Source organism: Anopheles darlingi, chromosome 3 (assembly GCF_943734745.1).
Source record: "Anopheles darlingi chromosome 3, idAnoDarlMG_H_01, whole genome shotgun sequence".
In the NCBI taxonomy this organism is placed as follows: domain Eukaryota; kingdom Metazoa; phylum Arthropoda; class Insecta; order Diptera; family Culicidae; genus Anopheles; species Anopheles darlingi.
The window spans coordinates 29476010-29489829 of NC_064875.1; the positions used below are offsets into that span (position 1 = coordinate 29476010).

Sequence of the window (13820 nt, forward strand, 5' to 3'; positions counted from 1 at the left end):
TCTCACTCTGCCACAGTGTCTCTCAGTTTTCCCGCAGCTTCCCGCATCTTCGTACTGTTTGCTCACTCGCTCGCTCTCGCTCTCTTCTGTCCAGCGGTAGTCCTTTTGCAACGTCGTCGTCGTCGTCCTCGTTGTTGTTCATGTGGTTCCATTCTATCCTTTGCGGAGCGATTGGCACAATCACGCAAGGAAAAATCGCATTTTTCCTCCCAAAACACGCAAACACACACACACACACACACACACACACATGTACGGCAAGTCATACCACCGAAGAATCAGCCGCTATAGTGAGGAGGCTCGGTGGCATGATGAGCTGATGATACTGCGAAAAAAAAAACTCGCCGTCGTCCTCGTCATCAGCCCTTGAGGCCCTCGATTGTCCGGGAGGCCTTTAGATGACCTTAAAAATGTAGATTCCTTCGCACCCAGCCTACTAGACCGCCGGTACGGGCCGCCGAACTCACGCTCCAAATGCTTCTCACTCCGGCTGCGGCAGAGGTGGAAGGTGGAAAGCGGTCTCTACCTTTTTGCCGCAGAATCTAGGCCCAAAGATCGATAAAGTGATCAGATGTTTGGTGCTTGAAGCTCCTTTCAGAAGGAATACGTGAGGACGTTTCGAGAACATTTAGAGAATTGCGGAAGGATTTTGTTCCTGCGGCGGCCGTGCAACCAATCTAAACACTAACCACACACTGGCGCACACTTACAGAGACACACATACACATACACATACACACACACACACAGTCGCACTATAACGGCCCCCAAATGGTGGTGTACTGCAGCGGCGGACGACTCCCGGTCTAACACCGAAGACACACACAGCACACACGAACGGAGCGGATATTAGATAGCCAACCTTCCACCCTCCCCGCCGGTGGGTTGGTGGCCAAGAGAGAGAGAGAGAGACAGACAGAGAGCGGGAGAGAGAGGAGGAGGAGCAGCTCTCGAGACTCTCGGGACCGAGCAGCAAAACCAAACGGAACGAGATTTTCCGTGCAACTGTTTTCCAAATCCAATTTTGCGACGACTGACAGTCCTGCCGACGACCGAGCCGACGGGGCCCGACCCGACGAGCCCACCGAAGACGACGAGGATGGGTTTCCGTGCCCCCCGAAACCCGGTGTGGCGGTTTGGGGAGGAATAGTGGGCAGAATGGAGGCAAACCACGGTGGAGAACGAATCCGAAACTGCTTGCCTGCCTGCCAACTGGCTTGGTTGAAGGTGGAGAGCAGGTTCTCACGCTTCTGGTAGCGTCGCGAGTACGCGATGGTATTGCGTGAAAATTTTCAAAGCAATGTACCGGCCTAACGGTTTGTCCTGTCCTGCCTAACCGACATCGTAATTCGTTGACTTCGATCTCATACTAAGGTTCAACAGGACGGTGACCAAATTTTCCAAAAATGTTTTTTAGGTCAACTTTTGGGTATTTTTGTAAGATTGTAGTTTGATTTTTTTAACCAAACGCACAAAAAACTAAACACTACAAATGTGTGAGATGTGAATAAGAATTGACTATTGGTTAAGTTGGACGCAATCGGCTCAAGTTAACATTAAACATGTGTTTTAAGAAACTACTAGAAAATAAAACACGAGCTAAAATGAAGTCTTTCAAATTAGAATTGCATCAGGAATCGAGTGGTAAGCAAGTGTTGTTTTTAAAATGGAATGTTCGACATTTTTGCGATTTTTTTTCAAAGAATCGTGAACATTGACTCTTGATAAATACTAGATTTTTTTTCACTTGCATGGCAGTAAAATGCTTAAACTAAATCCACTCAGTGCTGTTGCAGCTGAGTTATAAATAATCCATTTTATCTGATTAACTAATGTGACTTCACAGGAAATACAGGTTTTTATAAAGTTCCAATTCAAAAACCAGTTTTTTCATTCCTCAATTTCGCTTTCGAAGCTTTGATTGGCCCACGAATGAGAAACCCTCTTTTTCATTCCTCCTTCGATTTGCCTCATTATTTGATACTTTAATCTGATCAAGAATGTGAGGAAAATAGAACTAAAAACAATACTAACGTATAACATTGTTTTACTGAATTTAATCTTTCCCAACAAAGTTGCAACTGCTATGAAAGTGTCGTATAAACAGAGGATTCCCAGCAGAACCATCCAGAAAGTAGTCCGTCCATAGTATTTCAGAAGAAACTCAATAAACAGTGTGTTACAAAAACCCCAATAGCCGTGGCCACACGGGGCGAAAACTCTAGCGCAAACGAAAAAATTAATGCCAAAACTGTTGCGCTTCGATATGTTTACATGGCCGGGTTGAGGAAATTAAAATCGTTTTTTTGAAGAAAAGGATTGAATACACTAGCAATGATCACTCACTGTCGATGTAAACCACAAAAAGAACATATTGTGAGCCCTACCGTTTGCAAAAAGCTTTTACGCTAGGTTTTACGCTCCACGGACCAATAATCGTTTGACAGCATGTAAACGGCAAGCGAAACCGTTTTGGCATTAATTTTTTCGTTTGCGCTAGAGTTTTCGCCCCGTGTGGCCACGGCTAATCAATCAGCATCAATTGATAGTCCAAGAGCTTCCTCGTTCCTGTAAGTGTAATTTTATGAATGATGTGTGATTATCACTCTGCCCCATACAATGTTAATACGCGATGACTAGAACCTCAGTTGTACGGAAAAATTTATCGAAATATGATGGAATCTTCAGGATATCACTTTGAGCGTCAAGCACTCCTGGCTCTTATTGATCTACGAATAATGTGTAGCTTCAACATCATTCTGCTAGGATATAAATGATTAGACCCATTAGATGGACACATCAACTAAAAGTAAATCGAAATGAAAATGTGTCTTGCTTGTAAATTTTGTTGTCATTTTTAGAGCAAAAAACGATTCTAATTCCATGTTTTTTTTTTAATGTCAAGAACCCTACACTCGAAACAGCAAGTCAAGAAACAGTAATGTCAAGAACCCTACACTTTGAGCGTCAAGCACTCCTGGCTCTTATTGATCTACGAATAATGTGTAGCTTCAACATCATTCTGCTAGGATATAAATGATTAGACCCATTAGATGGACACATCAACTAAAAGTAAATCGAAATGAAAATGTGTCTTGCTTGTAAATTTTGTTGTCATTTTTAGAGCAAAAAACGATTCTAATTCCATGTTTTTTTTTTTTTAATGTCAAGAACCCTACACTCGAAAAAGTGTCAAATACCGAAATGTATGCCTCACGATGAGCTGAATAAATATTTAGATTCAATACCGTGTGATGTCGTGGTGCTTTGAAGGTGCAATCGGGCTACTCGCGGCATGCCTTAAAAGATCCTTGTGAGTGTTATCAGTTGAATTAGTTGAAAACATCCAGTAAATCGATCGTTCTTAAGGTCGGCAATGTCTGCTTGAAGGCCGGTGGTCTCGTAATGGTGATTGGTAAGCAAATAAATCCTTAGCATCGGGTTCCAGATCAAACATGCCGCCCAACAATGCGGGCGTCCTTTGCATCGCCGACCAGCGCCGTTTGATAAGAACAAGAATGTATCTGTGGGAAAGGAGAATCGTCAAGTCTTTCCTTGCCAGACTTGCTAGTGCAACTGCCCTCCCGGGATTCGTCTAGGACATTTCTAAAAATCATCGAACTGCATGAAATAGTAGCCGTTTGCGTTCGGTTAACAATTCCCGAATTCTTGCACCAACCGTATCCAGACCATTTCATCACAGGCACGAAATTGCTGCCACGTATAAAGTGATGTATGATGTAGAATTATCAACTATTGCTACAGTTGAATCTTAAGCGATTTAAGGTGATCAGCACTGAACGATGCTGAGTTCGAGGGCTGAACGTTTCTCGGTCGCTCGGTCGCTCGCTCGGTCATCCATTACAGGCCAAAACGGTCGCGCTCGGTGGTCGGTGGACCTGCTGTTGACGACGTTTTTGTTTGCGAGCCAATCGTTACCCCTGGTTACATGTTTGAGTCTGCAATGCCGCGCTGTCGTTGGTGGGAGGGACGAAGGCAGTTCCAACGTTGCGCTCGTTTTCAGGACCTCGTGGTCCACCTCGTTTGATGACCCGGGCACCAAGCTACCTACCTACCTACATACACACATACATACACATATAATCGAAGCGAATCGTGGGGCAAATGGTATTTTACATCATCCGAATACCTGACTGACAGTGGTGTGGTCGCACTCGTCGCTGGCCACTGCTGTTGCTGCTGCTGCTGCGATGGTAACTGTGACCCGGTACCACGCCAACCCAGGTGACCATCGACGAGTGCACTTGTGTAAACGAACATAGCCGGCCATGCCGGGAGCCCAAGCCAGTGCGCAATGTTTGTGGAACCGGTTAACGGAACTGGGCGGAATGGGGGAATGGGCCATACCTACACCAAACCCTGCCACGAACCATAGTCAGCACCGATAGCAGTGCTGGCGTGGTTCGCTACTCGACTAAACCAACCCCTGCAACATATAGGGGTGGGCTTTAACCCCCCCCTCGAGACAGCCGGTCGACCTGGCTACAACCAGGGCAGCTCGTCGTCATCGTCGTCGTCGTCGTTGTCGTCGTCGTCCGGAGCTCTCGTTTTAGTGGCACTCAAATCAACCTCGCACAGGAAAACAGAGAAACAGAAACAAAAAGAACAAAAAAACACACCGGGAAAAAGGGTACTGGCCCACCTGCCCACCAGGAAGGTGAGGGAGTGAAAGATATTGTGGAAAAATAAGCACGCCGGCACTGCACTACACTCCGGGGTTCTAGCGACACCGGGTTCTGGCGCGCGAGGGAACATTAGCTCGCTTACTTTCCCTAGGGGTTAATGATCGCCGCTGGCGCTGGCGATGGGCTAATATGTGCTCTCTCAAAGCGAGTGGACTACGAAATACCACCCATCCGGCACCGGTAACCGGCAACTTCGTCAACGACAATATCATCATCATCATCATCATCATCATCTTTCGTTCGATGCCTCTTTCGGGGTCACTCGGTCTCTAATGGTGCTCGCGCTCGTATCTAAATCGATCTATGCAGATTTCGGACGGCCGCATGTTGCTTGCCGTGCTTTGGGGTCCTGTCCAGGCAAGCCATGATGCACCGCCTACTGTTTACGAGCTTCGTAAAAAAATCGATTTACTGTTAGGTTTGAGGATTATCAACATCATTGGTTTCGCTGAAGTGTCACATCGATGAGTTATCGTCTTAGCGTGTTGAAAAATGCGACAAAATGAAGCAATTACGAGTCAACCACTACGTAAAGACGAGCAAACTGCAGGAGTTTTTGATAGCTAATGCCAAGGATTTGAGTCCAGGGCATTTCATCATCTTATATTATAACTTTGTGCCCTGTTAGATCCAAAGCTTATACTGACTATTAATTGGTTGAAACCCATGGCATGGCTACCTATAACTCGTCATCTCGCAACAAATCCCTCCTCCCAACGATCACAGGATGTTCCTGTCAGATGTAATAATCTTCAATAAACCTCAACAGACGCCCACAGACGACTGGCCACTGGAGTCTCGAATGGCAGCGTGCGTTTGAAGCGAGCGAAATGCAATTAAAACGTTAATCCCTTTTTCCATACAGTCAAACTCAAAACTGTGGCATTAATATTCCAATGCATATTAAGTGCTGCCAATGAGAACCGGCAGCGGCACACAGCAGCAGCAGCAGCAACACCCTGCCAGCGAGTTGCAAATGGCGGAAATAAAATGTTAATATTTCCATTGACACTGATACGGTGACCAACGCGTCTATGTGCATGTTACGCCGAGAAGCTTACGGCATGCAGCAAAACGGCGGCCACCACACGTCGAAGGCATTGTAAGGTTATTGCAACATGTGCAACGGTCTATCACTTATTGCCGGTTATCTCAAACATACCGCGGTAATCCGATCAGCCCGTCGTCTAGCAGCGCAGTCGAATTGCTGGAATTGCTTCTGGTACTCACTTTTGCTTTGAAGGACTCAACTGTTCGACTGTTTGTACTACGGTGACAAATTGCTGTGATGAAGCAATGAAACAGTAATGACATGCTTATTGTTTTTCAAGCAAAACATATCACCATTAGCCGGTGAGTTGCCAGGGCAGCTCACCGAGCAGGCCTCCATCAACGGCCTTGTCCTTCGACGGCGCACAGAGAAACGATTTTCGCTACAGTCCACGCGTGACAATCAGCGTCAAGCTGGCTTCTTGTGATCGATCTCGGGCAGCGGTGTGGCTGCTCAAGAACACAGAACTGGCAAAGGCACACCGGTATGCACACACTCTCCGGGAATTGTGTGGTAAAAAATGGTTTCCAAATATTGAAACTTCTGTATTCTACAACCAGAGAATAAAGCAAAAATATGGCGTAATGCAGAGCAAATTACAATCGAATGAATGGTATTTTGCTCGTTTCAGAAACATAGAACAATCTGCAGAACTTTAGATGATAAATTGTGCCACGAAGAACGCCCAGTGTGTGTTTTGTTACATTTTCTTCGAAGGCCCATTATCTAGCGTGCATCGAGTTTTCAAGGATACAGCTATCGCCACAGATGACCAATCAAGCCCAGCATTCCAGGGCCGTGATACGCTAACGAGCTCCATGATTTTGAGCAATAAGAGTTTCAGCAAGAAAGAAGAAAAAAAACCTTGCCTCCTGATGCCATGGAATTGGCTCTCGAGGTTTGAAATTTGGAAAAACAATCCGCAAAAAAACACACACACATCAAACATACAATTTATTCTACACTCGAAATCAACTTTGTTACAAAAAACGAAACACGTGAAGTCACAAAGTGACTGTATCGCATCCGGATCGTTTCTTAGAACGGATGACACACCCCTTACGATTATTACGGGAAAATTGTGATGAACGACTACTGATCGTTTCGAGGGAACACTTATTCTCGAGAGGAACCGACCGCCCTGCTCTCCTTTTTGATGATGTCCATGCGTGTGTGTGTGTGTGTGTGTCTGATGTAGCATTAAATTTCAGCCTTGCGAGCCTTGGGAATTGGTTCTCTTTCTCGAATTACTCCATATGATCGAAAGCCTCGTATGGTATGAAGCTGGTTAGCTCGGCATGCGTCAGTCCCAGGGAGTAAGTAATATCGTTTGTCGGTATCTTTTCCTTTTTCCGAAAGGGTCAGCACGTCTCACTTCCAATATCGACTGCCCCGAGCTAGAGGTACATATCTTTTTTTATAACTTTTTTGTCGTTAATTACCCCCTTGGTAGTTAAAGTTCACGTACAGCCGAGAATGTTCGAGTTCGAGAACGTACTGGTTTGAGTAGTAAGACGCCACTGCTCTGGCGTCTGCATCACTTTCACCGATGCTAGCGAACGAGCGTCAGCTGGTGTGTCAACGTGTTGTAGATACATGATACGACAATACTAATTATGCCATAAAACTCTACAATGTAACTGATACCTGAGCCATAGGCACCCGTTAGAGAGTATGATGCATATGATGGCTATTCGTGTCTTCGCCCTAGCCCCTGGTGAGTGCAATATCCATGCGCGGGAGCCGACAGTATGACGTGGCACTACGAAACCATGTCGTACAAACGTTGAAGGATTGTAGACGTTCCGGGGAAGATCAGCAATAGTTTAAGTATCTATATAGTATATCGCTGGTCGAAGGAACTGCGACTGAACTAGGGATCACCGTCGCGTTTTTGTCCAAATCTTGAATTCCGGCATACACGGGACGGTAGGTAACAGGCGCACGGAACGCACAAATGCTAACGCCACCGGCGCTGCTGGTGCAATCGGAGATCCGGCCATCCGGGCATCAGCTTTTAGTCAGGTCAGCCAAACCCAAGAAAACTGTTGTTCGGCAAGTTGTCGTCCGACACGAGGTGGCGCGCGCACTCGGATACTAACCGGGCATACTTCCCTCCCCTTTCGAACAACGCGGACACCGCGAAAGTGGTGTTTTGCGGGATATTTAACACCGACAGCGCCGATTGCACTTTTTCCGTGTTCGTGTGCAATTTTACGCATCACCGAGTAGCGCCAGTAGCAGCAGGCTCTAGGGCCTCGGTCAAGTCTGATGAGTTTCCAATTTTAGCCCCCTTTCGGATCCGGCGGGAGGGAGGGTCAGGCTTCTTGCTGACTGGCGAGGATTCATTTTGGGGCGACCGACACGGCGCAGAACAGACGGTCTGCTCGTTCGAATGAATCGGTAAAGCAGAACCTGGGCAGGCAGGAAGGAGAACGGGCGGGATTGCGGATTATAATTACCGAATCGTGCAAAGGTTCAATGGGTTGGTTGTTTTTTTTTTTTGCGTGTGTGTGTGCAGTCGTGCAGAGAGGGTTGAGGACGATGCTTATTGAAGCACGGGCCTTGATGGAGGGGCAAGAGAGCGGGGAACGGCTTAATATGCCAGCACAGCTGGTCAACACAGTCGGTGCACCTGTTTCTGGGCCAAAAACCACTCTTCACTGACGCTGCGGTTGCACATTAGGGTTGGCTTGTTGTTGTTGGTCAAAAAGCTCGATCAATTCGATTCGATTTTCGCTGACTGCTCGCTGCTTGGTGTCGCTAGTCCCCGGTGCCAAGTCCGGGACTCGCTTTTATCGATCTCATGTCTGGAGTGAACGATATCATCGGCTAGTGAATGAAAATGTCGAGTTAATCAAGTAGGCTATGTCCGAAATTCGGAAAGATCCTGCTAGTGTGCGTTTACCAGGTGTATAAGCTTAAAATTAGCGTTTTTTTGTCGAAAAAAAACACATTTTTTTTAACAGAAAGTCAAAAAATAATTTTTTCGATGTATTTTTCCTCGCTAGCTGCACATTTTCCCCGTCTTTTGAGCACTTTGCGTCTACCATGCCTAAAGAATTCTTCATTTTATGAGGCAAACCACACATCAAGCCATTATCTAGAAAGCAAAATTTCGCATGTGTTTTGGCGTCGCTCCATTTGCCGATCGTTCAATTCATGGGTTACCCATTTTCCAATTGTTTAACCATTTCCATCGCCCGTATACGTTTGGAAACGGTTGGTTTAGTAACTCGTAAATGCTGGGCAACTATTTTTCGCGATTGGGCATCATCTTTCATGCTTTTTGTCACTCAAGTCAAAATGGCCATTTTTGAACCGACGAAACCATTATTTGCAGGTTGATTTCGCTAGTGCACTGTCACCATAGGCCTCTACAAACATTTTAAAGGATTCGGCAGCCGATTTCTTCAAATGGAAGCAAAACAGTGGAGCTTCCCGCATATGCTCTTTTTCTGGCACAAAACTAGACATGATTACGGAAGGAAAAATATTCGTGTTTGCATAAAATCAATTATGATTGGCACTGATTAACGTGAACAAGTGTCTAACCCATGCAATAAAACTGAGAACAGGTCGATGACAGCTCAATTTATTCGATAAACCCATCTAGAAGCAAACGCTAATTTTAAGCTTATACACCTGGTATACCGTATGTTCTAAAACTATCTTTTAAATTATTAGCCTTTAAATACATTCTTAAGGATTCTAAACTCAACGGGAGTATGAGTCACAGGCAACGGTTTGGCTGCTGCTACTCCCCGGACCAATCATCGCCAAGCCAAGACACATCCTTGGGTGTATAAGCAGGCATCCCATTGCACGCACCCGACGTAACATCTGGGCATGGTGGCAGTGATGGTGCGCTGTGTGTGTCGATCATCGGGGTGCCCACGTGCCCGAGAGAGTTTTGGGAAAAAAAAGATCAATTTTCTTGCGACTCCGAGTGGCCGTACCGGGTTTCAACCCGTTTTGTGAAAAGTCACGCATAATTCGGACACAATTTTCGGGCGACACGGCGGGTGGCGGGGGGGAACGAACGACGAATAACCAGACACCCCGCACGACAGCAGCAGCAGCATTGGTGTGGTTCAAATTTCGCTCTACATTCCACCTCCTCCTCCTCCTCGCAGTCCTCTGCGAGTCCTGCCTCTCTCTGTCAACGCCTCTGCCGGGGTCCAGGTCGGTGGTCTGTATCCGTATCACCCATCTTGCGCCTCTGCCTCTCTCGCTCTCTATTTGGGACACCCTGTAGTGTCGACCGAAGGCCGACCATTGCAACCCCAAAGCCCGAAGTACGGACACATAGACACACCGCCAGCACGACCCAGAACCGGTGGCGGCGACGGCGACGGCGATGGCGGCTCGCAAGTTCGGTGGACACTTGGGCGGTTTCCTTGCCAGCCGGCAGAAACCTTTCCTTCCACGAAAGCGGCCAATAATTTATGAAATGTTAGTAAATTATAAAAACATTATCCCGTAACTACTGCTGCTGCTGCCGTTGTTGACGTTTCGTATGAGAAGGGGTCAGCAGCTAGCAGAGCAGGGTCTGGGGGGCTCCCCGGCTCCCTGGTGGAATGGCGAGAAGCGAGTGTATCTTCGACTTCCAGCACATATGGTACCAGGGCCGGCGAATGAAGTAATTTCTAATGGGCGTCCTCTAATTTCAAGCCCAATTGGGTTCACTTCCCTCCGACTTCTTGGGTATCTTATGCAAGGCGCTTGCCGCCGGTTGACGGCCAAACAAACACTGAGGTGTAGCAACGAACTCAAGGCCATAATTGGGGCGAATCCTGCGATTGCAAGGCTTATCGCTTCCTGGTGATGTTGAGTATCAAATGTTGCCATAATTTGCATGGATCGTTTGGTAACGCTTGGTTCTAGCGGGAGTCCGTGTATTAGAAAAGGGCTGAAATTGAAAATTCTTATCAATTGGAATCATCTTGAGGATAGCGATGGTATGGTGCTCATGGTCTACAAGCAAAGAAAGCTGATATTGAATTTTTCTTTATGATTTGTTTGTAAAGCTTGTTGCAGTCAAAATCTGGACGATTCGTTTTAATAACTGAACTGTTCTTTATAGAAATATCGACCTTTTGGATTCGCGTTCTATTTCTTCTAATTTGTTTATTTTATTGCAATTGTTTTGTCAACATATTGAAGCAAAAGTCAAAATATTGAAGCAAACCTTTAAAAGTCGCCATTGGAACACAAAAGTATAAGAATCCGATTTAGCTGTCGCTATTTAGCACAAATTTTGACTAAATCTGAACTAAAGAAAATGAATTTGAGACAAATTTTCGATAAAAAATTTGATTTTGTCAATAGTAAAGGAATATCTAAAGATTTTTTATCCAATTGAATTAGCCCGCAATTTCTTGGCAACAATCTATAATTGGGGAGAGTTTTCTTATTGAAAAAGTAATTTAGGAATTTGTTGAAACTGTTGGCAAATAAGGTGACCCGCAGTACTGTGCAAAAAATTATTGGTAATGTCAAAGAAAATATTGAAAAAATCTTACGTAAAATTGGCGAAAACATTTGAACCTATCCATTTCCTTAAATACTATGGAAAAACCATTAAAATAGGATCTGTTGCTTCTTTAAACGTCAATTTTTTACTGCGAAATAGCTTATTCATACATTCTAACAGCAACAGGCTTTCAACTACATGTCGGCAATGCTCTTTTTACATTTTTTAGAAAATAAAAGTTTAATCATAACCAAGTATCTGTGTCACTCGCAACTTCTACTCCAGGTACATGGTCACAGATCGATGGAGCAAAATTCCTCCAATGAATCCTGCCAAAGAAATGCAGTAGGAGCGAGCAGAAGGAAGAAAATGGAAGGAAGAAGGATTGAGAAAACTGTACGTAACACACATAGAGAGACACACACACACGCACAGAACCTTCATATTGACCCAATCTAATGAGACTGCCGCCCCCCCCCCCCCCCCCCCAAAAACCCAAAACACAATCCCGGGGCCACAATTGCGCCAATTGCGGGGTTGAGGGGAAGGGAGGAAGGGGGGAGGGGGGCAAATTTCCCCAGAGACCGGCACGAGAAAATTTGTTTGTCATCCCGGTACCCGACGCCGACGAATTTCATTTCTTGGAATCAATTTTCCAAACCACTCACCTCACCACCACTCTGCCCTTTCGCAACCCGTTTCGTTTCCTCGCTGGCTGGCTGGCTTAGATTGTCTTTACACCACCCCCGGGTTCACAACAAGCACCGAAACATATGTACAATTACATGTTTACAGCGGTGTAAGGACCCCCGCGTCCTGCCAGTGGGATTTGTTGATGTTTTTCCAAGAATCCCTTGAGAAGGCCTGGCCCTCTCTCTCTCTCTCTCTCGCCTAGGAGTCTCGTCCATTAGAACGCCAGCTTATTGCGCTCACCCGTTCTTTCCCATTCCTCCTTACCTCACCGCTGGTTTTGTCACGCTCCTGTGTCACGCTCCTCGAATACGGTCCTTCGTACGGACAGGCGACATTGCAGCATTCGGCGACTGGCGTAGCGTAATGATGTTAATGAGCAAGATGATGATGATATGTGAGTAAAGTTATTATGTTTTTCTAGCTTTCTCTCGCGCAATAGTGTAGCAGGGTAGCAGGGGAATCCAGGATGGGTTAACCCGAGTGGTCCCGAGGAGCCGTTACGGATCGATGCCTACCACCGGAAGCACTGCGAAGGCGTCCAGCAGCAACATTGGTAGCAGTCCTTCTGCTGCTGCTGCAGCACCAGGAAACGCATGCACGTGCACGTTCCCAGACCAGCCGAGGCGACGGCATCGAACCGGAACGATCCCTCCTTTGTGGTGTGACACTGCAGATGAGCCACCGCAGCGCAGCGGGCGTGAACCGGTCCGGGGCGGGTGTCCTGTGTTGACCGTTTTCCGATTGAGCTGCTCTCAGTTCAGGCAGAACGCCAGCTGCACGAACGGTGAGCTGGCGGCCGGTGACACATTCGCTTTCTTCTTCTTCACCAACACCAATAACGATGTGAACTTCCCTAATCGCCGCGTGACTTCAGATGCGAACGGCCATCATCCGCTGCTCTTGGGTTCGGTGTGTAACATGAGCCGCCGAGATGAGAATTGCGCATAAGTGATTTACATTTTTCAAAATTAATTGCTCTCCACCGAAACGGATCTCATCCGTATATGGCAGCAGCAGCAGCAGCAGCAGCAGCAGCGCAGCCTCCTTTTCTCTGAAGGCCTCCTCCTGGCGGGAGCTGGCGGCTATTTCTCGACACATTTTTCATCTTCTCACCCATTCGCGCGATCTCACGCCTTCTCCTCCTCCTCCTGGTGCTTTCGTGATCGTGCCGAGACGATAACACGCCATCAACGACTGACGGCGACTGCACTTGAGCAGAGATCAATAAATTAACAATTACGCCTATGAATTTCATTTGGTAGCGTCCCATCCCCTCTCCAGGGTTCGTTTCGCGACGCAAATAAGCAACGCTCAACGCTGGTGCCGATGCCGGTGTCGGTGCGTTAACTACTGCTGATATCTTTCTCCCTCTAAGGTGGTTTTGCATTATTTATGCAAATTAATGAGCATAATTAATGTGTACCTGACGATTTGTAACATTGGGCCCTGGGCGAGGAAAGGGTGGCTGCTACTACTGCTGCTGCTGCTACCGCCACCGGCGTGACAGGACATAAACGCGGCTGTGTCCTTCGGTTCCGGGCGAGCTGTCTTTCTGCTGTGGACTCTGTTCTGTCCCGAATACTGTCGTTTGAACCCCCCCGGGTACATTCCACAGCAAATCCGTTGCCCGTGTTCTCCGCGATATGCATGCAAATGCAGCTCCATTCCCGTGCAGGGGAACATTGTACAAAAAAAAAAAAAAACCGTGAAGAAACGATTAACTCATTAAATGGCGATGTGATAAGCAGCGCCTTCTCTTGCCTTCTTGTCACCAATTGTTGCCATGGATACGCGTTTCTGTCAACTGTTGTCGTGCAAATTGCGAATGGCAAGTTGTGTGCGCGCGCTGCCGTGCGTGCACACGGGATTTACACGTGTCTCCCTCACCGGTTTG

The 13820-nt window shown here is 46.7% G+C and overlaps 1 protein-coding gene across 1 annotated transcript in view; it reads right to left on the reverse strand.

The window, feature by feature from the left end:
• LOC125954387 (protein kinase C-binding protein NELL2-like) overlaps positions 1-904 on the reverse strand; it is a 74037-nt gene extending 73133 nt beyond the window's left edge. The window contains exon 1 of the mRNA XM_049684624.1: positions 690-904. The gene's annotated coding sequence lies outside the window, so the exon portion shown is untranslated. The remainder of the gene's footprint in view (positions 1-689) is intronic.
• Between the last annotated feature and the right edge of the window lie 12916 nt (positions 905-13820).